Genomic DNA, 27,929 nt, shown 5'->3' on the forward strand with positions numbered 1-27,929 from the left:
GGTGTATGATCCTTTCAATGTGTTGTTGGATTCGGTTTTCTAGTAGTTTGTTGAGGATTTTTGCATCTATATTCATCAGTGATATCGGTCTGTAATTTTCTTTTTTGTAGTATCTTTGTCTGGTTTTGGTATCACGGTGATGGTAGCCTCATAGAATGAGTTTGGGAGTGTCCCTTCCTCCGCAATTTTTTGGAAGAGTTTGAGAAGGATGGGTGTTAGCTCTTCTCTAAATGTTTGATAGAATTCACCTGTGAAGCCATCTGGTCCTGGACTTTTGTTTGTTGGAAGATTTTTAATCACAGTTTCCATTTCATTACTTGTGATTGTTCTGTTCATATTTTCTATTTCTTCCTGGTTCAGGCTTGGAAGTTTATACCTTTCCAAGAATTTGTCCATTTCTTCCAGATTGTCCATTTTTTTGGCATAGAGCTGCTTATAGTAGTCTCTTTTAATGCTTTGTATTTCTGTGGTGTCCCTTGTAACTTCTCCTTTTTCATTTCTAATTTTATTTGAGTCCTCTCCATCTTTTTCGTGATGAGTCTGGCTAATGGTTTATCAATTTTTTTTATCCTCTCAAAGAACCAGCTTTTAGTTTAGTTTTATTGATCTTTGCTCTTGTTTTCTTTGTTTCTATGTCATTTGTTTCTTCTCTGATCTTTATGATTTCTTTCCTTCTACTAACTTTGGGTTTTGTTTGTTCTTCTTTCTCTAGTTCCTTTAGGTGTAAGGTCAGATGGTTTATTTGAATTTTTTCTTGTTTCTTGAGGTAGGATTGTATTGCTATAAACTTCCCTTTTAGAACTAATTTTGCTGCATCCCATAGGTTTTTGTTGTCATGTGTCTCTAGGTATATTTTGATTTCCTCTTTGATTTCTTCAGTGATCTCTTGGTTATTTAGTAATGTATTGTTTAGCCCCCATGTGTTTGTGTTTTTACTTTTTTTCCTGTAATTGATTTCTAATCTCTTAGCATTGTTGTCAGAAAAGATGCTTGATATCATTTCATTTTTCTTAAATTTACCAAGGCTTGATTTGTGACCCAAGATATGATCTATTCTGGAGAATGTTCCACATGCACTTGAGAAGAAAGTGTAATCTGGTGTTTTCTGATGGAATGTCCTATAAATATCAATGAAATCTATCTGGTCTATTGTGTCATTTAAAGCTTGTGTTTCCTTATTAATTTTATGTCTGGATGATCTGTCCATTGGTGTGAGATGTTAAAGTCCCCCACTATTATTGTGTTACTGTCAATTTCCTCTTTTATAGCTGTTACCATTTGCCTTATTATTGGGGTGTTCCTATGTTGTGTGTATAAATATTTACAATTGTTATATCTTCTTCTTGGATTGATCCCTTGATCATTAGGTAGTGTCCTTCTTTGTCTCTTGTAATAGTCTTTATTTTAAAGTCTACTTTTCCTGATATGAGAATTGCTACTCCAGCTTTCTTTTGATTTCCATTTGCATGGAATATCTTTTTGCATCCCCTCACTTTCAGTCTGTATGTGTCCCTAGGGTTGGGGCATTTAATCCATTTACATTCAAGGTTATTATCAATATGTATGTTCCTCTTACCATTTTTCTAATTGTTTGGGTTTGTTTTTGTGGGTCTTTTTCTTCTCTTGTGTTTCCCAACTAGATAAGTTTTTTTAGCATTTGTTGTAAAGCTGGTTTGGTGTTGCTGAATTCTCTTAGCTTTTGCTTGTCTGAAAAACTTTTGATTTCTCCATCAAATCTGAATAAGATCCTTGCTGGGTAGAGTAATCTTGGTTGTAGGTTCTTCCCTTTCATCACTTTAAGTATATCGTAACACTCCCGTCTGGCTTGTAGAATTTCTGCTGAGAAATCAGCTGTTAACCTTATGGGAGTTCCCTTGTATGTTATTTGTCATTTTTCCCTTGTTGCTTTTAATAATTTTTCTTTGTCTTTAATTATTGTTAATTTGTTTACTATATGTCTCAGCATGTTTCTCCTTGGACTTATCCTGTGTGGGACTCTCTGCACTTCCTGGACTTGGGTGCTATTTCCATTCCCATGTTAGGGGAGTTTTTTACTATAATCTGTTCAAATATTTTCTCAGGTCCTTTCTCTCTCTCTTCTCCTTCTGGGACCCCTGTAATGTGAATGTTGGTGTGTTTAATGTTGTCCCAGAGGTCTCTTAGTCTGTCTTCATTTCTTTTCTTTCTGTTTTCTTTATTCTGTTCCATGGTAGTGAATTCCACCATACTGTCTTCCAGCTCAATTATCCGTTCTTCTTCCTCAGTTATTTTTTTTTTTTTTTTTGTGGTACGCGGGCCTCTCACTGTTGGGGCCTCTCACTGTTGTGGCCTCTCCCATTGTGGAGCACAGGCTCCGGACACGCAGGCTCAGTGGCCATGGCTCACGGGCCCAGCCGTTATTCTGCTATTGATTCCTACTAGTGTATTTTTCATTTCAGTTATTGTATTGGTCATCCTGTTTGTTTGTTCTTTAATTCTTCCGGGTCTTTGTTAAACATTTCTTGCATCTTCTCGATTTTTGCCTCTATTCTTTTTCCGAGGTCATGGATCATCTTCACTATCATTATTCTGAATTCTTTTTCTGGAAAGTGGCCTATCTCCACTTCGTTTAGTTGTTTTTCTGGGTTTTTTTCTTGTTCCTTCATCTGGTACATAGTCCTCTGCCTTTTCATTTTGTCTATCTTCTGCAAAAGTGATTATCGTTCCACAGGCTGCAGGATTATAGTTCTTCTTGCTTTTGCTCTCTGTCCTCTGGTCGATGAGGCTATCTGAGAGGCTTCTGCAAGCTTCCTGATGGGAGGGACTGGTGGTGGGTAGAGCTGGGTGTTGCTATGGTGGGCATAGCTTAGTAAAACTTTAATCTGCTGGTCTGCTGATGGGTGTGGCTGAGTTCCCTCCCTGTTGGTTGTTTCACCTGAGGAGATCCAGCACTGGAGACTTCGGGCTCTTTGGTGGGGCTAATGGTGGACTCTGGGAGGGCTCTCGCCAAGGAGTACTTTCCAGACTTCTGCTGCCAGTGTCCTTGTCCCTGTGGTGAGCCACAGTCACCCTCCACCCCTACAGAAGACCCTCCGACACTAGCAGTTAGGTCTGGTTCAGTCTCTTATGGGGTCACTGCTCCTTTCCCCTGGGTCCTGATGGGCACACTACTTTGCGTATGCCCTCCAAGAATGGAGTCTCTGTTTCCCCCAGTCCTGTTGAAGTCTTGCAATCAAATTCTGCTAGCCTTCAAAGTCTGATTCTCGGAGAATTCCTCCTCCCATTGTTGGAGCCCCAGGTTGGGAAGCCTGACATGGGGCTCAGAACCTTCACTCCAGTGAGTGGACTTCTGTGGAATAATTGTTTTCCTGTTTGTGAGTCACCCACCTAGTGGTTATGGGATTTGATTTTATTGTGATTGCGCCCCTCCTACCATCTCATTGCAGCTTCTCCTTTGTCTTTGGACGTGGAGTACCCCTTTTGGTGAATTCCAGTGTCTTCCTATCAATGATTGTTCAGCAGTTAGTTGTGATTCTGGTGCTCTCGCAAGAGGGAGTGAGTGCAAGTCCTTCTACTCTGCCATCTTGAACCAATGTCCCCTGTATGTTTCTTTCATTTCAATTCCTTTCTTTTTTAAAATTTTTTCCATCATTTATTGAGATATAACACTATATTAGTTTCAGGTGCACAACATAATGATTATATATATGTATATATTATAAAATGATCCCACAATAAGTCTAATTGACATCCATCACCACAGATAGTTTCAAAATTTTTTTCTTGTAATGAGAACTTTTAAGATTTACTCTCTTAGCAGCTTTCAAATATGCAATACAGTGTTATTAACATCACCATCATGCTGTACATTACATCCTCAGTACTTATTTTCTAACTGGAATTTTGTAACTATTTCAATTATTTTAATATTTTTGACTAAAATTCATTTTTTTCTTACAAAATCTCACATACTTCTTGTTATGGTTACTTTTACATACATTATCAGTTTGTTGCAATTGTGAGGAGGACAATTTTATGAAAATTTTAATAAATTTTTATCATTGCAAAAGAAAAGTTCTTTTTTCAATATTCTATCTCATATACATCCATATTTAGGAACTCTCTAATTTTTTTCTAATAGTAAATCAATGCCATTTCTCTTATTTCCTTTTGATCTATATATCTAAAAATAAGCCAATTTCTTACCTTTCATAAAGACTTCTAAATTTACTTGTAATATGCAATGGCCTGTGGAGATAGAGCTAGAAATAGTCTATGTGAATAAACTGCCACAGAGAATTGTCAATCATAAAAGACATAATCAGAGAGACAATTATTTACCATTAGTTTCTTTATCCTCTCTTTCTCTTTCTTTTTTAAGATCTTATTTTAACAGTGGAGTGGCCAAGTATTTGATTTAGGATGCTTGTTTTCAGTGTTTTATCTTTGGAAAGCTGATGTATTGGTCAATAAACCTTTAAAATAAAGTATTTATTATATATTTTTCCAAATTTAGAATGTATATAATTTATAGGAAAAACAAATAATCAAAGTTGCCTATTACTTTGACTAAATCTTCAATACAAATTTCTATGTCAACACATTTGGGAAAAATTAATAATAAATTCAGAAATTATAATTTATAAACTGAAAAAATTCTATAAACAGATCCCCCTAGAGAGCTGTGCCTTAAGAACTGATATTTGTATGCTTTAAAACTTTTGGATATAAGCTGTAAAAAATATCCGTTGAATTAGACCAACATAAGATCATGACAAATTAATTCTTTGATTCCATTCAGTGTTGATCCAGCTTCTTGAATGGTCTTTTCATTCAAACCAGGTGATTTTCACTGGTTAAGATGGCTTTTCACTGGTTTAGCCAGATTTTGCCTCCCTTTTTCTCTCATGACATACAGTTGGCATATTTTAGATAGACATATGGTGCACAGCTGTGCAGTTCATTTTCAGAAGCTGGCATATCTCTTCTTTTTATTTCCTTTGACCCACTCCTAGAACTCTTAATGTGAATGTTTCTTCCTTAAAAATGATGAAAGGAGAAAAGGCATTTTCTCATAAATTTAATATGTAGCTAATACGTATACAATAAAATTTTCTGCAAAATTTTCAGATCAGAAATATTGATTTTTCTCAATACAAGGAAACCTGAGAAATTTCTTGACATAAAGATGAAAAGTAAAAGACCAAGAACTTGATAGTCAGGGAAGTTGGAAACAAAACAATCAATATAGCTGAGAGAAGCAGCACTCCAAGTTGTGGATGAATGAGTAGCTTGAGAAACCGATAAAATCTTTCCTCGTGCCAACTTGGCCTGTTTCCACAGTGTTAATGTATGTGAAACATTAAGTCATGTCTGCTTAGTGGCTTTCTCTAGGGCAGCATTAGTTCTAGCTTGCCAATTGGAATAGGCCACAGATGTGAGATTTCAGATGTTCCAGAATAAAATAAATTATTCCAGAAGAAAATTAATTAAATTTAGATTTGTAAACCATAGGGGAAAAAAATTGTATATTTTCAAAGTCCCAGTGCTGAAAGAATCTTTAAGTCTTCTTTTAATACCTGTTATTCAAAGAAATTAATAATTTGTTTGCATTAGGAGGGTCTTACTGGGTAACATGTAGAGTTTGAGAGGGAGAGAAAGAGAGAGAGAAATTTCTTGGTATCGCTTTGCTTACTTGGGTAATTAGACATTGTATTTTCATGCCTCAAAGTAGGGATGCCTCAGAATAAGTTCAGAAATACAGAACAGAGCTAAATATTGGCCTTGTATTTCAAATTCTTGAAACTTAAAGCAGAAAACACACATTATATGTTTTGAATATCTATAATTACCACATTTGAGGCTTTTAAAATAATTTCCCCAGAGGATATAGAGAATATGCAATCAGTGGCTAAATAGTGCTCCATTCAAAGACTAGTAAAAATTCCCTGGACTTGTGGAAGGAGGGAGCAAAGGGAAAGCAATAATTGTTTCAACTGTGTCTTCTGCAGTAGAATACCAGAGAGATTTCAGGATTTGAGAATAGGGAAAGACTTACCCAGTATATGTGCATAGTTCTCCTAATACTTAGAGGGGACAGCAGAAGAAACATCTACAGGGCTGTAAAGGGAGAGGTCACATTGACCATCACAGTTCATGGGTAGCTTAACAGTGGGAAACCACAGTAGACGTATCCATTGAGCAGACTGAAGGGGAGTGGTCAATGTTTATCTCTGTGCCTAAGTGAGACTTAGTAATTCTAAACTAGAGCCAAACCTGGTAAAGAGGAGAAAGAAAAATGCAGCTGTGACCACATACATTGACAGTTAAAATACAGATAGGTGAGTGGGCAGGACCAGATAGGATGGTATAAGACTCAGAGGATACCAGCGTAGACAGATCACCAGATAATCCCCAAACACAAGAACACTGTATAAACATCTTGGTATTCACTCCAACTTTAGAAAAAAGAAGAAACTTGAATTTACTGAGATTTTTCATAGGGCAGAATTGGATTCCAAAGTTGAATCTATGTTCAGCCACAAGATAAAAATCACAGTTCTACCAGAGCTACTTTGTGGGTGAAATATATTCCTTTTCCAGTACAGTTTTGGTGTTTGATTGAGTGCTTTCTCTACCAATGTATTAATTTGTCCTCATTACAACTTAAGATAATATTTAGATCACTGAGTTAAACTGTAGGCAATCATGTTTTTAGAAAATTGAATGATTTGGTTGTCAAAAGATAGACAAATGTGTTCTTTGCTTGCTTTATCTATAAATGATCAGTCTTTTCAAATGCTGTTAACTAATGTTTTTAAAGGTACTTATTTCCTTTCTTACCTTCTTGTAAAGATCCAGAAAGGTAAGAGGATGAGGGGCATTTGTTAAAAACTCAAAGTCTTACATACAAAATCCTACATATATTTATTTATCTTTTCATTAATTAATTCATTTAGCAAAATTTACAGATTTCTATGTTTTAGGCAATGGAGCAAGTGTAATGGATAAGGCAGACATCGTCCTTGCCATCTCAGAACTTGTAATTTAAGGTGCAAACCCTGAAATCATAAATGTTAATAATTAAATCAGACAATTATAGAGTATGTTTAGTTATATGAAGACTTGAGAGAAGGGGGTATGAGAAGAACTTATGAAATGGAGAATTACCTCTTGCCAAAAGATAAAACACTGAGTTGAGACTAAAGGATGAGAAACCTGACTAGGGAAGGTCTGGTAGGTCTCAAAGCTTGTACAAGTCTGAGAACTCTGTTTTTGAAAAAGGATACTAAATTATAATAAAATTAGGTTCAGGTGGCCAGTGAAATTGCAAGGTCTATGTCGCATTAATTTCAAGCAATTTGACGTATGGTAGGCAGGAGTTATATCATGCAGTTTTTTGGTTAGGTGCACAATCTAGATTTCTCTTTTCTATCCTTTGTCTTTTCTCTCTTTTTTTTTTTTTTTTGGTAACTCTATGCTATAAAGTCTCTGGTCTCTGGAGATCCCTCAAAGACCAGGTAAAATGAGAAAGTCCTAGAATGAAGTTCAGAAAAACTGTAATTTTTGTTCCGTTCCTCCCTCTAACTGTATAACTTTAGGCAGTTTATTTCACCTCTTTGTTTTGATTTTTTTCTCATGCTGAGGAGTGAAGAACAATTATTTAAACGTTAAGCATATGATAACTCTGTTTTATCCAGTAGAAAATGGAAAAAACTGACATTTATTGCTCAGCAAGAAAACTTCCTATCAAAAAAAAAAAGTAAACGTCAAAAATATGGAAGATGAACTTGTCACTCCATGATCTTCATTGGTGTATTTGTTGCCTTCAAAAATGTTTAATCTTTATACTTCTCTGCATTTATTTTTAAATAAATGGTAACATTCAATGTCAATTTTTACTATACTATAGAAAAAGAGGTATATAATTAGCTCTCTCAATTTTACAGTTTAGAAAAGTCATTGTCATTCAATCTTTCGTTGAAAGGATGGACAGGTTCTGAGTTCTATACAGGTTTCTAAGACACTAGGAATGGACCAGTTAAGAGTCTAGTGACAAGAAGGTGCACAAACATTATCACAATACTGACTACCAGTGATGTGCATTTCTGCCATTCTGAGTCACTTTAATTTTTATTTTAATTTTTTTCTGATTAAAAAACGGAATGCCTATGCCTGATTTTAAAATTCAAATATGGAAATGATTAACTTAGAATCTCTCCACAGAGATAATCACTGTTACCAGTTTATTATACATGCTTTCAAACATATACATATACTTTTGTGTGTGTCCAAAATTGGATTATAACTTCTATAACTGGATACTTTCCACTTAAAATTATATCTGGGTAACTTACACAAGGTTATATGTCAATTATATCTCTGAGAAAAATTATATCTGGGAGAATGATAAAACAGATATTGTAAACTGATGACATTTAGAAAAGCTGGTGAAAGGTATATTGGAAATATTTGTACTAATTTTTAAACTTATCTGTTGAGTTAAACTATTTCAAAATAAAGAAAATTATATATGGGTCTTCTTTCCTCAAATATATATTTCTATCAAAAATTCAGTGGGAAATCAACAGAGATCAGTTGCATAGCTGGCTACAAAATAGGATAAAAATATATAAGAATTTAAGTTTAGTATGAGGCCATGGGAGTTAAACTAGTGAGAGATGATGGTGGCCTGGTCTGCAATGGCAACAGTGAAGAGCAAAAGAGGATGGCCCCATAACATGTGGAGATAGCAGTGACAGGAGTTGCTAGCAGGTCAAATGTGAGACATAGAAGCAAGTGAGGAATCAAGAAAGACTTCTAGGAGCGGTGGCTTTTACCAAAATGGAAAGATCAAGGGAGGAATAGTTTTGAGAGTTTATTTTGGAATCTATTGAACATCCAAGTTGGCAGCTACATCAAAAAGTTAGGAGTGTGATGTTTGGGGAAGAAAAGCCTTGTGTTGTTATCCATGGGAGGAGGCTAGTGTTATCCAGAAAGGTTAGCATATTTCAAAAGGTGCACAGACATTTGAAAGGGGTTCATATTTTGTCTACCCAGTACATTTTAAAGATTAATCACTTTGCTAAGACTATAGCAGTTGGTTTGTGGAGACATAACTTTCTTTTCTTGTTATGTGGGGCAATGTCTTCATCACTGTCATCAGTAAGAGATGGTGCCATATGCACTCAACTGGCAAGATCTACATATGTGATTTTAACATTGATCAACATGTACTTTATGAACTCCCAAAGAGGAGGGAAGAAGCTATTTCTTGCTGACATATCATTGACTCATTGTAGGTCCTCAACAATTATTTGATGTGCTCTTAGAGATCACAGTGTAGGACTCCTTTCAGTGAATGCTTCTTCATATTTACTACCATGTCAGATACTAGTATTGAAAAACCATTGCCTAGTGGGGGAAGCATACAAGTAAACAGATAGTATAATAAATGTAATAAAGGGCATAAAATGTTATTATGATTAAGCACTTAGGAGAAGATCCAAGCAGAGTAGGAGATTAGGCAAGACTGATCTGGAGAAGAGAATGCCTCTGTTGAGTCTAGAGAATAGGTGATAATTAGGAAAACAGAAAAAAAAAGAAAAAAGTGGCTCTGCTTGGCCACTTACAGTGGCAGGACTCCCATACTCTATCTCTGGAAATTTCAGATTGAGGCAAGAACTTACATTATGCTGAGGCTAAAAAAAAAAAAAAAAAAATCCATTTAATATTTATCCATAATTGCATTTCTGCTTTGTGCAGCTCTATTGTGTCTACTTCCTTTCACATGACAGGACTTCAGGTTCTCTCTTTCAAAGCCTATTGCCCCAGTTTCTTTAACTATTTTTCAATAATATACTTTCAGAACATTCACCGTCCTAAACACCATCAACTGGTAACACTAACTTTCTAAAATGTTCTTAAAATATTATGTGTATAATTGAACACACCATTCAAGCTGTATTTAAAACACCAGGGAGAATTAAGGCAGAACTATTTTGTTTTTAGAGTACTGAAAACAACCATTTTAGAAGCTTTAAAGTGGTAGTTTTCACATAATCCATAATTTGGGCAATCAGACACATTTGTGTTTTATCAAAGGTTTCCATAGTTAAGCAGTATGTGAAACACATTTAGAAGGTAGATTTATTACTCAATAGATTTTATGGTTCCTTTGTAACCATTAGTGTATATTGTGTGAATGTGTGTTTTAGCAAACTACATGACTACAGTGAAAACGACATAGACGTTATCAAGGTCTTCATGAGATTTCTTAAGAACCTAATTATATTACCTAAAAACTAGGGACCGTAACGCAGCAAAAGGAGATCTGGACACACATATGTCCTTTAAATAACTTAATAGTATGACCCCCAATCTAATTGGCCTTCAAAATATATTTTACATTTAAAACAATGATTCTTAAAAGAAGGTGGAGAGGACAGGTGTAACAGAATCCACTTTGAGCAGAGGAGAGAGATAAAACTGAATCATTTGTGAGACTTTTTCAAGCACCTCACTTACCTAAATCCTGAGATTTTGGCCATGGTTGAAATTTGAAAATTTGATAGGGAATAGCATGTGTAACATTTAAAAGATTTTTTCTGACAAGTTGCTGATTATTTTTCAATGAAAAAATGAGAAACAAACCTCAATTAAACACATCAGTTTTGTGCCTCTCCCACCAAATTTTTCTGGCAAAGGTGTTTTTGTTCTTTTATTGGGTTTTGTTTTGTTTTAATTTACATTTGTACTCTACATAGAAGAGGCTGTAGCAATCATTAAATACAGGGGAAATGTAGAAGAAGGCTCTTGAATGAGTATACAATTAGAACTCTTTCATGTGCCTGTCAAGAATGGCTGCCCAATATTTTTCATGTATACTGAGACTTTTCTGTCTACTGAACAACCCAAAGGGGTATCCTTGGAAAATTAGCATTTAAAGGTGATGTGAGGACCTTTGTAGTGATGTAAAGGAGAACTTACCTTACAAACAACTCTACTTATTCTCACCTGACCCTGTTTCAGTTAGAGACCATGTCAGTTAGAAGGGCTTTTTAGAGAAGGACATGCATATGCTTAGTCTTGTATCAGCCTCCTGCCAATGAGGAAGAAAGGAAAGGAAACTTACTTGTTTCCACGCCTCCCCCACACATAAAACAACAACAACAACAACAAAAATTGAGGATATGAGCTATTAACTAATGTGATGGGTTTTATATTTGGCGATATATATTACTATTTCAGTTTTGTTTCTAAATGAATGGGAAAGGGCTATAATTACTTAGTAAAAGCCCATATTTGAAACCTCATAAAATAAATGAATAATATCAGCATATTTTATCTTTTGCAAACGGATACTTAAAATAATTTTTCTCAAAAAATTTTACAACACCCACAGGCAAATCACAACTAGATAAATTCCTATTAAGTTGTTCTAAAACCCCCTGCTTTATACACATTTAGCATCATTGAGAAGCTTAATTCCAGGCTAGAAAGAGAAAGTATGTACTTTCTCCAGAGGAACACTCACTTTGGATAGGAAAACTCTCTAGGAATGAAGCACATTTAGATATTAAATTTTATTCTGGTAATAGTGAGTTCCATTTAAACATTTTTTTATTTTTTTAAAAGATCTTTTTCTTTTCCTTTCCTTGAGTCTGCTCCATAAAACTTTTGGAGGAAAATAATGTAATTTTTTGTTAGAAAAAATGATTACTTTTTCTTAGTATTTCTTAAAAATACTCAGCATTTTTAGGAAACATTGTGAAACACTTTGAAATGGGCAAATGAGATTACTGGTTACTATCTAGCAACCAGCCAGCAACCAGTAATCCAGGATTATCTGATTCTATAGATGTATATATGTTTGATTGTATTCTACTGGAATATTTTGGAACTCTGTAAGCTGCTGATAGTAATGCAAAGGTTCTTGTCTATAAAAATATAAAAGGATGTTGTCTGGGAGAGATGTGATTTATTTTAGCCCAGTAAAAAGATTATTCCAAATATTATATTTTATTGCCCTGTATGCTATAAACCAATTTTTCATCTATTAACAAATTCTTATTAACATTACTAATTGCCTCTATACACGTATGTTCTACAGATTTTCCTTTGAACCTGTTTTAACCTCTTATTGTTTTCCTTACTAATTAATGAGGTAGAGAATCTCCTTATCATGATTTCAATTTATTGGAAAATTTTACTTTATCGGCATGCAAATAAAAATGTTTAGCAATGTAAAATCTCTATTGTACCCAGTAAGGGTACACATTTTCTACTAAAATTATTGATAAGTAACATGTGAGTAAAATTCAGGTTTCGGGCTATGAGGGTAAATGTGCATTTTCTATACCATGATGAATATATTACCACTCATCCCTGTATATAGTTCAGGGGATAATGGAGTCATTGTAATCACTATCAATTATATTTCAAAAACAAAGTAATAAAGGTGACTATATAAACAGAGAATATCTTGTATGATTTGCATTTTACTGGTGTGATTTATTTCTTTTCATACATATTATTAATTATTTACATAATAATTGGAATTGTCTTTGGCATAAAATTGATGATAAAGAGCTGAAAGAGACTTGAAAGAAAGCATGAAAGAGAGGCAAAGTGTCATGGGGAATCAAAGTGAAGCTGTAAATTGAGTACTTGTAAATGTTCCTTTTCTGAATAATGATTCTTTAAACGTTATAATTCTGTCTAGGCACCGGTCTAGGTATTTTTGTAATAACCACACATTTATATCTTCATCTGCTAAAGATAAAACTCTACCACATAGAATGACAATTTTTCTTTTTTTTCAAAATAATTTGGCTCTTTAGATCACTCTTTTACATCAAATTTTAGGAAAACAACCAAAATGAGTCTTTCATTCATAACTTTTCTTAAAGAAGTGTGACTCACAGTGTGTTCCATAGACACAGCATATCAGCATCACCTGGGGGTGTTAGATATACAAACTCTTGTGCCAACCCTAGACCTATTGAGTCAGGATGTCTGGAGGTGGGCTCAGGAATCTGGATTTTTATCAGGCCCTCCAGTTATGCATTACAGTATCACATTAAAATTTAAGAAGCACTGCTTTAAAACATCTGAGGATCTTGTTAAAATGCAAATTGCAATTTAGTAAATCTGAGGCTAAGCCAGAGATTCTGTGTCTCTTAAGTAGCTCCTGGGTGATTGGTCTGTGGACCACAATTCGAATAGCAAGATATTATAGAACCCCGGTGAACAGCTGAAATTAATCTGATCTTGGACACTGCCTTTAATTTGCTTATTTGTTTGCTATGTGTTTATTTTGATGTTAAAATCAAGAAAAATCTAGAAAACACAGTGTTTATTTTGGTATGAAGACCCAGAAAACTGTGAGAAACATGGAAAATTATTGAAAACCTGCAGTTGTAAGAATTTTCTTAAAATATAAAACCTATATTGAGGAGAAATTTAATGTGTAACTTTAACAATAAAAACATGAGGAGTGTTGTCAAAAAATAACTAAAATGTGTACTTTACAAAGTATAGTAAATTACAGCCCTATATCAAAAGCAAAATCCCCATTTTAATGTATATGCATTGGCTACTGTTGCCACCTGACATATCAAATTGCCTACAATGATGCTAGCATGCAACTGTTGATTTATCACCACTGTCAGCAGCATATAACACTCAATCTCCAATGAGCTGGCACTACTCTAACCTTTCCTGTTGGTAATTTAGGCTTTCTTCCTTCCTTTCTATTTTGTTAATTCAAACCATGCCTAGATGGGTTGTCGTAGCATGTATTTGCCCTCCGCTGTCACATAATAGTTCTAGCTCATCCAAACAGCTTATATCTCTTTCAGGATTCTCAGCTCCCACTTGTATGATATACTGATGACCTTAGTTTCATTGGTATTCTGTAAATGTCAGAGATATGCTTGCCTCAGCTGCCTGGGCCCTGGTGAGCAGGTGGAAAAATGACCAGTTGAAAATGAGTTGTTAAGACCACTACAGTGAAAAGATTGATGCAATTAATTTTTCATTACACACAGTGTCTGCAGATTCTAATCAGTGTGGATTGTTCCTCCTTTGAGGCACAAATAAAATGCAAATGGCTTTGGAATGAAAGGGAGCATTCTTTATGGTATAGACTTTCCAAAGCTGTAAAATGGCTCAGAACTAATCTGTGGCGTTAGAAATATTTTATGAATTAGGCCCTGGCAGGCTAATGTAAGTCCTTTCTGGGAAATACAAGTTGTAGCAACAGCAGGAAGCAGCTTGAGAGGTAGATTTCAAGGGCACAAACAACAAATGGGATTAAGCCTTGAGGTAAACTTGACTGAAAAGGGAGAAGGTTGGGGCAGGGAATTTTTATTTACAAAACTATTTATGTCAATTAATATGGTACCAATAATCTAAAATCAATCATTATATGTATAGACTTATTTTCATAATCCATGCAAATAACTTGCAAAAACAGGATTATGTATTTAGAGTTTTCTTCAGTCTCATGACGATTTTTTTTTTCCTTTGTTATGTCATCTACTACAATTTAGTGAAGTGGATATTGGCAGCCATACATCATGAATTATCACGGACAATCCAAATTTAAAATTGTTAGTATGCTTATAATACCATATATTCCATTTTCTCTTAAAATAAAGTCACTTTAATTATGAAACCAATGACTGATAATCTTTTATTTTTTATTGTTAGTTGTCATTGGTTATTGTTATCATTTACTGTTAGTGACTATTCAACTGTTTTCACTTGTTTCAGTAAATGATACTACCTTTAAGTTATATATTGATGCTATCTAGACATTTTCTTTTATTTGGTTTAAAATTGCTAAGAAAAATGTAGAGATATAATTTAAAAGTTAATCTTGAAAAAATATTATTAGCATGTATAGCAGAGGAGGATGCTCTGTCGTCCTTAGGTGCTGTGTCACACATGTTCTGGAATTGAAGATATGTTCCTTTTTATGGATATTGTTCAGTGCATACAACTAAACTGTTTGCATGCTTTTTTCTAAGATATGTAAGGAGGAATTAAAATATGCATATAGTGAAGCTATCTTTCAAAATGTGGTCTAAATTGGAGATCATATTTTTATATGAGTTCTAAAAAGCTTTTTACAACATTATTTCATGACATGATTTAGGAATAAAGAGTTGGAATTGCCACTTTTCACATCAAAATACTTCCTAACATGAGAAACTGAGAAAATCTTCCTTATACATTTCTTTAACAGAAAAGATACTATTTATGATCATGCTTCACAATGCTTTCTTACAAAATTGACTTACCTTAGGAGATAGCAAATGTGCTGATAATTTTAAAGGTTCAACTCCAGAAGGAATATATATTTTTAAAAATTATTACTGGATATGTACATTTTAAACCTGTCTCAATTCTCTCTCTCTTTTTTTTTTTTTTTTTTTTTTTTTTTTTTTTTTTTTTTTTTGCGTAAATTCTCTCTTTAACGTCTATTTAACCAAAGACAAATCTTTATGGGTGCATTCAATATGTGTGATACAAAGAGCAGAAATCTGTCATCTCTATTGTTCTCACCAGAACTTTATTCTAGGCCTTACCAGTTTTGTCTAAACACTCCCCTAAAATTTCCAAATAGATAATGCTTTCTTTTCTTTTCCATTTTTATTCAATTCTCACTTCCTTTATTTGCTCAAGTGAGCAAAGCAAAACAAACTGAGGATCAGATTACAATAATTAAAAATCAGTTGCAAACCTCTCTTCTCTATTTAATATTAAAAATATCTGTGGTAGACACGAGGACAGGTAGAATTTGTGAGGACCTCCTGTCTACAACACGTTACCTTTCCTAACCACCTCCTTATCCTTCAAACACTAAAATAATGTGCATCAGTAAAATTTCATCCAGTTTCTGAAATTTTATGTTGCCATTGTAAAACCTGAAAAATTATTCATTACATTTATTACCACTCTACTATATTCCAAACACCATGCCAGAACTCTGTAAGTAAGGAAACATAATATTCCTGTGAGTGAATTCACATTCTCTCTAGGAAAATGGGTATCTATCCAAATAATTATAATATAGGATATATGTTATAAAAATAGAAATATACAAAGTGTTATGGACACTTAGAGGAGGAAATTTCATCTCCCTGTAGTAGATTCTATTCAAGCAGAAGCTGAGAAAATGAGTAGGTTGAAAAAAATAATTCAGGTTAAAAAATGAGATTTTGGATAGAGACTATTGATTGAGCCAAGGCTCATGTGACCTTAAAATGCTATCATCTAGGAAATAAACTTCAGTAGTACTAATGGGTTTGGATGTTAAAAGTAGGTAAGAAATGGCAGGCAATGAGATTAGAAAGGCCAAATTGTAAAGTATCTATATTGTCCTGCTAATAACGCCTTTATGCCTTTTTGGCAGGCAAGATGTAAAATCTCTATTACCTCTGAAAACATTCGGGTAATCTCCAAGCACAAAGTGGACTCAGTGAAGACTGACAAACTGGAGAGTGTATACCACAACTTGCAGTCATTCAAATTTGGAAGTTTATTAAAGTAAGGTTTTGAATGTGATGCTGACAGATGTCTACTTCTCAGAGTAGATGGAAAATGGGTTTCCAACGATTTCCAACTCAGGATGGATAAAAATGTCTTGATTTAAATTTGATAATTATGAATGCCTTAAGAAATGTACCTAACTTTCGTAGGTAATGATGACCTATGAAAAGTTGTAAACAGGGAAATAGTATGACCTCATTTGTGCTTAAAGTGAAACAAATGAAGAAAGAATGAATGAATGAAAGAAGCTGTATCATCTCGTTTGTGATCTGAAGAATTGTTTGGATAAAGAATAAGACAGAGATAGGAATTCTAAATAATATTTAGAAATACAATTGCAACAGAAAATGGAACTATTTAAGGCTATTAGTGAGGTTGAAATGAATATTTTTAGGAATCATATTTTTCCTACTATTGGTAAGACTTGATTAAAGATTGATTGAAGGGTGAGGTATTCACCTTTGGCATGCTAATAAACCTAAATTTTAATTCCCATCCTTTAGTTTAGGAAACTTAGAAAAAGAGAGGTTAAATACTTTTTTCAAAGTAACATATCTGATAAGAAGTAAAGCCAAGAATGGACCCAGGAAATCTAGCTTCAGGGTCTTAGATTGTAAATACTGTATTTTAGTGAATCTCAAGCAGTAACATAGGTCAGTTCCCAAGGAATAAATAATTGTTTCAGTTATGCTAAGCTTGAGGTAACAGTGAAACTTCTAGGTGAAGATGTCTAGTTAGCACTTAAAAGAACTCTTAAGAACAGTTAAGACTTTTCAATCTAGATGTCAAATGTATGGAAATAAATGTTATGTGTGTGTGTGTGTGTGTGTGTGTGTGTGTGAGAGAGAGAGAGAGAGAGAGAGAGAGAGGATGGCTGAACATATTAAGAAAAACCAATCTTCATGAAATAGGTAGAGAATAAAGATCAAGTGAAAGAGAATGACTAAGACTGAAATGAAAACTAGAAGAATCAAAAAGAAAGAAAATCCATTGCACAAGTTGACGGGAAAGAAATTCAACAAAGATGATATCAAACTTGTTAAGCTAAAGTGTTCTCAAGAAAGAGAACATTGAATCTGGAAATAAAAAGGTCTTTGATAGTAATACAGATTCAGCAAATTCATGAATGTATGTGGTAGGCTGGATTCTAAGATGTCCTCCCAACTTAATGACTCTCATGATTAGGTTATGTTATATGGTAGAGATCATTTTAAAAAATAGATATTATCTCAGTGGTCTTAACCTAATCATCTGAGCCCTTTAAAAAGCAGAGATTTTTCTCCAGCTGGTTGCAGAAGGAAAGTCAAAGTGTTTCAAAGCACAAAAAGGATTCAGTTCTCTGTTATGTTGTTATTGGATTTGAAGATGGAGCATATGCTAGCCACTTCTAAGAGATGAGAGTGGCCCCCAGCTTCAGGGGACTTCAGTCGTGTAGCCACAAAGAATTGTATCCTTCCAACAATATGAATAAGTTGGATTTGGACTCTTCCTTAGTCAAGACTGGAGATGAGAACACAACTGGCCAACACCTTGATTTCAGCTGTGTAAGATACTGAGCAGAGAACCCAGTCATGTCATGCTAGACTTCTGACCTACAGAAATGTGACCTAATAATTGGGTGTTAGTTTAAGCCACTAAATTTGTAGTAATTTCTTGTAAAACAATAGAAAACTAATACAATATGGAAACCAGACTACTTTGGAAAAGAAGTGATGCAAAACTAAATGAAATGTCATATATAGATAGCCATGCTTTGATTCTTATTATACCTCATTCAAAAATCCTTTAGTTTCCTAAGGTAAGCTTGAATCTCTATAAACTTCCCTCTTAGAACTGCTTTTGCTGTGTGCCATAGAAAAATCTTAAATAAATGACCTAACATTACACTTAAAGCACTAGAGAAAGAAAAACAAAACCCAGAGTTAGTAGAAGGAAAAAAATCATAAAGATCAGAGCAGAAATAAATGAAATAGAGACTAAAACAAAAAATGGATAAGATCAATGAAACTAAAAGCTGATTCAATGAAAAGATAAACAAAATTGATAAGCCTTTAACCAGACTCATCAAGAAAAAAACAGAGGGGGCCCAAATCAATAAAATCAGAAATAAAGAAGGGGTTACAACCAACACCACAAAAATACAAAGGCCATAAGAGACTACTACTATGAAAAACTATATGCCAATAAAATGGACAACCTAAAAAAAGTGGACAAATTTTTAGAGGTACAATCTCCTATGACTGAACCAGGAAGAAATAGAAAGTGTGGACAGACCAACTACCAATAATGAAATGGAAGCAGTAAAAAAAATCTCCCAACAAACAGATGTCTAGGACCAGGTGAATTCTACCAAACATTTAGAGAAGAGTTAACACCTATCCTTCTTAAACTATTCCAAAAAATTGCAGAGGAAGGAACACTTTTGAACTCATTCTATGAGGCCAGCATCACCCTGGTATGAAAACCAGAAAAAGATATCACACAAAAAAGAAAATTACAAGTCAGTATCACTGATGAACATAGATGCAAAAATCCTCAACAAAATATTAGCAAACCAAATCTAACAATATATTTAAAGGATCATATACCATGATTGAGTGGAATTTTTCCCAGGGATGCAAGGATTTTTCAATATCCAAAAATCAATCAATGTGATACACCACATTAACAAATTGAATAATGAAATCATGTGATCATTTCAATAGATGTAGAAAAAGCTTTTGACCAAATTCAACATCCATTTATGTACAATATTCTATAAGTTACAAGTGTACAATATAGTGATTCACAGTTTTTAAAGTTACACACCATTTATAGTTATTACAAAATTTTGGCTGTATTCCTCATGTAAAATATTAGCTCAAGGAGAAAAATAAACACTATAAATGTAATCTCTTAACAAAGACCTTGTTCATATATTTTAGAATAAATAATGGTAGTATTGAATCATCATATTTATATGCCTTTGGGTACATTTAAAAGAGATATGCTAAATTTCTATCGAGTGTCAATATATACAATATGCTAAACAGGATAACCTTTGCAATTAGAGGCACAGTTTACTGTGGAGCTAATGAAGCTTAAGTTCAGGACCCTTCATTTGCACAGGCTTTATCTAAGCCTGAGAAAGGCTCTAACAATGTGTTTATAAGGCCACATGTTCCTATTAAATTTTCAAAACCAAGTTATTTTAACTGTAATCAGTTAAGATCTCTGTTGCATTCCAATTCGACTTACCCTCCATCATATTCCTTTTGTATATGTTTTTAAAGTGGCCTTGGGAATTTTGTGATCCAAAGGGGAAATTGAGTTTGCAATACATTTAGTTTGGTGAGAAAAATTTATACAGTTCAAACTCACTTGGTGTAGGGCTATTATTGCTAGCTGTTCTAGTGTAAAAATGGCTTCTGTACCATTCTATATTCTTCCCACTCACTGTGACAGCCTATCATTATCATCACAAGGCCAGAGGTCATGTTGTGATATCAGCATGTCCACCAGCATCCAGCACTTGAAATATGTGGGTAATGGAAGAGAAACAAGATTTGAGAAGAGCCAGAGCTGGTTTGAGGACAATTTTTCCAGTAATTATATGTATACATTGCTAGTAGAAGATTCTTATTAATACCTACTTTAAACAGAAATTCCCTCCTCTCAGAAATATACTTGATAATGCATTTTTTGACAATTAGAAATACACTATACCATCTCTAGTTTTTTGCCTGGGTATTGCACAAAACAGAAATTTTAGAATTTTAAGGTGCATGGGATAAAACCTGTGCATTACTACAAATAGTAAGTATATATCTTTGTAAAGTCCATTATATACCCCAACCAAAATAATGGAAAATAAATTGCAACCAACTATATTAAAAGAGACTGGTTGTCTTTCTTTTCTTTGTTGAAAGTATGACAAAATCATTATCATATGAAGACATGATCAAAAACTATGTTGCCAACAACACTGGAATCAAAAAGTATTATAGATGACTATCAGGCAATAAATTAATAAAAATATGTTGTTTTTCTGGATATTTTGGTGTTTGTTACTTGTCAGTTTTTTAAATGTGTAATTTGTTGTGATTTCTTTCTCATTCTATGTAAATATTTTTCACATCTATTTTTGCATTCATGATTTTGTATTGTTTTCCTTAAAGAGAGTTCACAAAATTGTATAAATTTTGTGTCACGCAAAATGGAATCCACTTCCATTTGCGAGTATTTAAACTTAAAGAAAAATATAAATATATATACGTGCGTGTGTATATACTATATATCTACTTGCACAGTAGTTTTGGAAAATAATTTTGAAGCATATAGAAGTAAAACTAATTTTAGGCTATTGCTATGAGATAAACATGCATGTCAGTTAGTGGTAACAGCTTCCCAATGCCTCTTTAATTCCTCTAGCAAGCAAGCCTACAGTTTCACTATTGATGTAGCCAGGGTGGAGGGAAGACTGTACCAGTCCACAAAGACCCACAGCCTTAGGTAATGTGCTTGGCATGTCATTGGTTTGGCAGGAGTGACATCAGCACACGATGGTCTGTGTTCTACCCTACCATCTGTATGAAGAGTAACTGTACCACAGTTAGATAGCTCCCCACTCCACTTCATCTGCAACACTGTCCCTGCATAATAGCCGATGCTTTATAAAAAATCTGAAACTGAAGATTGACTATTTTAATCTGATTTTTTCATTACTATTATTTTAAGGATAATTAATTGATATTACCCATGACTATTTTACTCTTTGGTCATCTATAAAAGTTTATAATATGATAAACTAAATCATATTTTATTCAGATTATACTTTGAAAGAACATTTACACTAATTAAAGTATACGCCAGTTAAAAAATTCAGATGAATATGGAAATTATGCAGTTTTTAAAAATCAGTAAAATTGCAGTAGTTATATTAAGATGAAACAGACACTTGAAATTAACATGAAGTTATCTCATCTTAAACTGCAAATAATCTATGACATATAGTAGAAGGGGAATTTTTAAGAGTGAAAAAGCTGAGAGGTTCACAAGTAAATCATAGTAGTAGTCAGGAACCATATCATTCTTAATGGTGTGAAAATGGGGAAGTGAGATAGCCACACATCCTGGGGACCATGGAGTCACACAGTGTAAGGGTTTCTTAGCTGAGCCAATGAAAGTTTCTGTCCTGCATCACTACATGATACTCTCATTTGAGACCAATTCAGAAAACCTTTGAGAGCATTAGACTTTTGGTCTCTAAATTTCCACCCTTCTTTGCTATGAACTAGTTTGGCCTTTAGTGACTGTTTTACCCACAGATTTTCAATTTTATAGTTTTCATTTTTGTGTTTTAAAAATTGATATTTATTGTTAATGACTCTTTCCAACGCTTTGGTAGAATAATGCCTGCCATGTCTGAAATGTGGCTTTAGACAAATGAATAAACAAACAAATGCTGTATTCTAACAAACCCTCACATATTCTAATCAATTCCCTTTCAAAATGGGGAATTTTTAGCCACTAATAAATGCCTTTAGAACTACTGATTTCTTTATTAGCATTCATACAAAAACATTTTCAAATGATCTCTGACCATGATAACAATGAAAGTTCTGCTGCAATGAATATTAATGGCATTTATTTTGAGCATCAGGCATTAATAGCTCAGAAGAAATACTTTTCTATTTGACACTTTTGGGAACTATTTATTTATTTATTTATTTATTTATTTATTTATTTTGGGCTGTGTTGGGTCTTTGTCTCTGTGCGAGGGCTTTCTCTTAGTTGCGGCAAACAGGGGCCACTCTTCATTGCGGTGCGCGGGCCTCTCACTGTCGCGGCCTCTCTTGTTGTGGGGCACAGGTTCCAGACGCGCAGGCTCAGTAGTTGTGGCTCACGGGTCCAGTTGCTCCGCGGCATGTGGGATCCTCCCAGACCAGGGCTCGAACCCGTGTCCCCTGCATTGGCAGGCAGACTCTCAACCACTGCGCCACCAGGGAAGCCCTGGAACTATTTTTGATAAAGAACTAGAAAGCAGATTTCAATGGCAATCCTACACCAACCCTCAGGGTTTGACAAGATGACCTAATAAGTGTTATGAAACCTCTATTCCTATTACTGATTGATTTTCTTCATGTAAAGTTATTACTATCCTATTTTCCTTGCTTTATTTGCTTTACCTCTTCTGAGAACTAACAGGTATGTTAGAAAGAAATGAAAGCAATCAGACATCAAAATTATATTCTTTGTTATTCATCATGACTAAAGAATTCACAGTGTTCTAAATCGACCACCAATACTCCAGCACTTGAAGAGATTTAATTATAAGGTTTTGCATATCAAATGTATGTATGCATATGAATATCTATCAGATTTGAGTCAACTGAATGCACTGTAGTGCTCATGCTGGCATATGATACCTAAGCTAACAGTTAATCAGGAAAGAAAAATGACATGTAGATAAAATATATTTTGGGTCTTTATGCTTTACAAATTTTCTAACAGGGAAACTATGAGATACTCATTATAAGACTGTGATTGGGGTTCTGAGCAATTACTCTAACTCTTCTCCTTGTTAGCTAAGTGACATTAAACATATGTTTAACATATATTTAAGTATTTTAAACTCAGTTTCCTCATTTGTATAATATGAAAAAAATAATGTAAAAATTCCTGGTGTATTAGAGTCAATTACATTATATATATTCACAATTATATATGTATACAATTATATATGTACACATACACAATGTTATATACACATAGGTATATATTATAACTATAAATAAAATAAAACAAAGTTATACACACATATATGTACACACTTACATACCGGCACATACTTTTACAACAGACCCTTACCACCCACTGCTAAATAATATATACACTTTCTTTATAAATTCTGTCCATATATTATGCTTTGGAATAATAAGAAGAATAACTACTGTGGAAATTCTTATTTAAAATCTCAAGAAAAATATCTATAACAACATTGGATTGTAACTGTCAGAGTTTGATCCATTGGAGGAGTCTACTGAAAATCCTAAGCCCGTTCTGTTGCTTGGAGGAGGTGCTAGAGGATCTTAGTGTTTGACCTACATGGTTGACTCTTCCTCCTCATGAATTTCCCTAAAGCAAAAGTAATAGCCTTCACCACCCACTACTTAAATTAGAATACACTAAAAGGATACATATTCAATCTAAAACATGATCATCACAATCCTGTAAGGTGGGCTAGGGCCCCAGCTGTAGGAACAGAAGATTGCCTCTGGGTCCACCACAACAACTCGTCCTTCCTGCCACCATTGCACACTCCTGTTTCAAAAGTGTGCTTGTGGGAAGGAATTCTTCTGGGAAGGCCACCTATCTACCTATTGTTTCTTACTTTACAGCTCTTTCATACAATCTTTTTTTATTTATGCAAACCAGATATCCTTTTTGGAGGCCTGCTGTATACTTGGCAATGTGCTCAGGTATAGGAATTAAAAGTTCTTACTCTCATGGATTACATTGGATCATGAGAGAGAACAAATCAATCATGAACAGGTAGATGAATAAAACTCTGTGACAGAAACCAATTAAAGCCTGAGACAGAAAAAAATGGAGGGAAGAGAGATGCTGAGACAGATGTGGGTGGGGGCAATCAGATATTTTGGATCTTTCATTTTTTTCTGAAGAACTGAAAGCTTTCAACTCAAAGAGGCTTAGTCACTCACTCATTGTTCTGTTCAAGCATGAGATAGAATTGTTTTACTATATGGTAATAGGTGGGGAGAGGGGTATCTCCCCAGCTATTGATTGGGCTTTAGGGAAAGTCTGAGATGGTCTCCAGCTACAGCCTCTTGAATTGATGAGAACAAATGACACGGTGGGTAAGAGGGAGTCTAGATAGTCAAAAATACAAAGCTTAGGCAGTTGTCCTCAGTGTTGGTTGCATATTAGAATCACCTGAGGTTTTTTTTAATCACAGAACATAGTACAGGAACATTATACAAGGACCTCTTGGGATGGAACCTAGGATTTTTTAAAAGCTCCTCAGATATTGAATGGAGACAAAACTGAGAACCATTGGATGAGGGAACAATTCTCTTCAATATTACTATTTTTTTGTTAAGGAATCCGCCTAATGTTGGTGGCTTTCCCACCACCCATTACAAAAAGTCTCCCCTTAACCAGATAGAAGGTAGGTTGGACCTCAGGCCTTAATAATGTTAAATGACAAATCATGTAAGACCATGTGTGTATGTGTGTTTGTACATCCCTAAAAACTTTAGTGACACTTTGTAATTTAATTAATATATTTGGAATAGTCAGACCAAAGCTCTTTTTTTGCACCAAACTGTTTCAAGAGGTGGCTGTAGTGTGGTGATGGTTGTTTATTGGTAAATACAAAAGAGCCTTATTACTTCCAAAACTTTTGGGCAAAAATTATCTCCTTTGGTTAAGTACTGAAGATGCTTTAATGTTTAACTCCTCCTGAACTATATTCAGAATTGAACACAATGTTTCCTAAGTCTATTATATCGACAACGTATTTGGTTTTTATTAAAAGTACTAAAATATTTTTAAGAAAATGTATTTATCACATTTTCTTAGAATGTAAATGGCATATTTTGCAAATGTCCAGGCAAAATGTGAACAGTCATTGAAGAGGAATGGCCCTCTGATGCCCTAGGCAAAGGGAAGAGGTCAGGGCTGATTTCTGTTCATTCTTATTTCCTCTGACACATGCTAGTTTAGTCATTACATTATAGCTTATGAATGGCTTCATTTTTATTTGTTGGTTACAATTACCCTTTATTGCTTCGGGAAGAGGACAATATCAAATGAATTTGGCAAATGTCAGATTTTTGCTATTATGACCAGAACTCCCTTTAAAGTTTATGCTTTTTTTTCAATTTTTTGATATAGGTATATGTTCTAAATCAGAGAATTCTAATCATTGATGATTTGAAGTATGATATTATATATTTACAAATATTGCGCTAAGGGCCTACAGTTATTCTGAATACTAATTCAATGGATTAGGTGTGTTTTGAATTGCAGTTTCACAGTTTCAATTATTTTTAGAAGACTGTAAGTCCTTATTTTCATACAATATTGCCTTATAGGTGAGTGATAGTGGTATCAGAACATCTCTCTTTCTGAATATTCATGAAGCATTTTTTACTTTCCCTGGCAAGAAGAAAAAAGGGAAATATATTATTGAGGAAGAGACCTCATTGAAACTGAGGTGTCCTGATTCAGAAACAGTCTTCAATGACAAAGAACTTTCTGTTCTCTTCAGTAACAAAAGCAAAACTCCACTGAAGACCTCTAGACAAAGAAACAGGGTATAGAAAAGACGAGACTAGGTCAGTGAGGGTTGTTTGGTAATTCATTTTTTTAAAAGATTTTTTGATGTGGAGCATTTTTAAAGTCTTTTTATTGAATTTGTTACAATATTGCTTCTGTTTTATGTTTTGGTTTTTTTCGGCCCGGGGACATGTGGGATCTTAGCTCCCCAACCAGGGATCGAACCCACGCCTCCTGCATTAGAAAGTGAAGTCTTAACCACTGGATCACCAGGGAAGTCCCTTGGTACTTCATGTTTAAGAAGCAACTTAGAGTTCTTGAAAAACTATTTTAGATATTTGGTCTTTGAATAACGCATACTTGGGTCTAAATTCATGCTCCAGCACTAATGAGATATGTAAACTTTGACAAATTATTCAAGTTCTCAGTCTTTGTTCCCTCATTTGAACAATGGAGATAATAGCATCAAATTTTCAGGGTTGTTTTGAGGTTCTGACAGAGACCTGACATATAGTTAGGACAAGGCAAATGTATGTTCCCTTACCTGCATGCGTTTTTAGTCCTTTGACTGTTGGTAAGAATAATAGCTGAGAGACATTGCAGTAGTTTCCTTGCCCTGCATCTCAGCTGTCAGTGAGGCAAAGCTATATAAATCTATGGTCATTAGCATTAATTTCTGGTTCTGTGAATCCATAGAATATCTTAGAATTGCTTTAGCTACCTGCCTGATGAACCATCTCCCTATATCCCTTCTGTTCACTTTATTTTCTCTGCCTCCTTAGCCTTAAGCAGTAAAAGAAATGGGGAGAACAGAAAAGCAAAATTTCTATTTTATAAAGAGGGGTCCATCCTATGCACTTTATGCTCAGATTCACCATTCTCTAGCCTCACAGGAACTGAGGGATTGAGACTCTGTTCAGTTTTGACTTTGGGAAAATTTAGAGGACCGAACTTATCTAATGAGTAAAGCAAAGCCCTATACTAAAAAGATAGCAAACCATTCTTCTCCATAAGGTAGTTAACATTTTGAAAACGATTTATTTGATGGCACTATTGTATATAATCATAAACCAAGTCAAACAAGATGAGCATATGCACATTGTTGAATTGAGTGGGGGAATGGCTTTTCCAGCAGCAACACACCTGTGTAACAACATCATTTCCGGGTAAATAGCTCTTTTATTGCTAATTAGAATTGAGTTTGAGATACTGTTTTGAAGCTCCAGTCAAGAAGCCCAGCTATTTGCACATCCCTGACTGAAGAATCATGTTCCTAGAGCTGGAAAGGTCATTCTCTCTTCGTGTTTTGTTAGTATCACACCTGCTGAAGAAAAGGACAGCCCCTGAAACTATTGCCTTGATCCTCAGCAAATATGGGGTGTTGGATATCACAGCGAGGGAGTCCCAGCACGCAGTCCCTTTACTCAACTTTTTCATAAAGAGAAATTCATTTCTTAGCGTGCTAACTGCAGACTTTGAGAAAGTCTGTGGGCTTGTATTATAGATTATAGATTATAACATAATTTACTCCACTCTGCTTACTACATACAATTCTTGGGATGTGTTTTTGCATCAAGAAGAAAGCTGTTATTAAGCTCTCATTTGACCTTTGATCTAAAGTCCTGAGTCCTATGTCCTTTCAGGATTTGAGTAAGAAGTTTAAGAAGCAGTGTAAAAAATAATAATAATAAGATAAACCAACGGACTTTTAAAAGCTATTGGTTTGAAATCAGTTGGCATTTAAATCTGCTCCACAGAGAAACACTATCCTTATCAAAGCAATGCTAGAATAGAGCTGAATCAGGTGCAGCATGAATTAACTCCTGCTCTTTATGATCTTCTTCACAGTGTGAAGGACATATCAACATTAAAGGAAAGAATGGGGAAAAAAAGTAAAGGAAACATCTCCAAGTACAGGTATTCAAGCTTTTCGTTTTACACATAAAACAACCAAGGTAATCAGTGAGAATACATTGGTTTCCATAGATTATACTCCTTGGTTAATAAGTAATAGACCTGGGATGAGATTCACATCTCCTATTTTATTTGCAATAGAGTTTCATACACTGGGCTATCCAAATTTAAAAACAACAGAGGAATAAACATTT

The 27,929-nt window shown here is 34.4% G+C and overlaps 1 pseudogene; it reads left to right on the top strand.

Moving 5' to 3' along the window:
* LOC102992975 (mitotic spindle assembly checkpoint protein MAD1-like) overlaps positions 1 to 27,707 on the top strand; it is an 83,959-nt pseudogene extending 56,252 nt beyond the window's left edge.
* Positions 27,708 to 27,929: the final 222 nt, after the last annotated feature.

The sequence above is a fragment of the Physeter macrocephalus genome, chromosome 7 (genome assembly GCF_002837175.3).
Source record: "Physeter macrocephalus isolate SW-GA chromosome 7, ASM283717v5, whole genome shotgun sequence".
Classification (NCBI taxonomy): Eukaryota; Metazoa; Chordata; class Mammalia; order Artiodactyla; family Physeteridae; genus Physeter; species Physeter macrocephalus.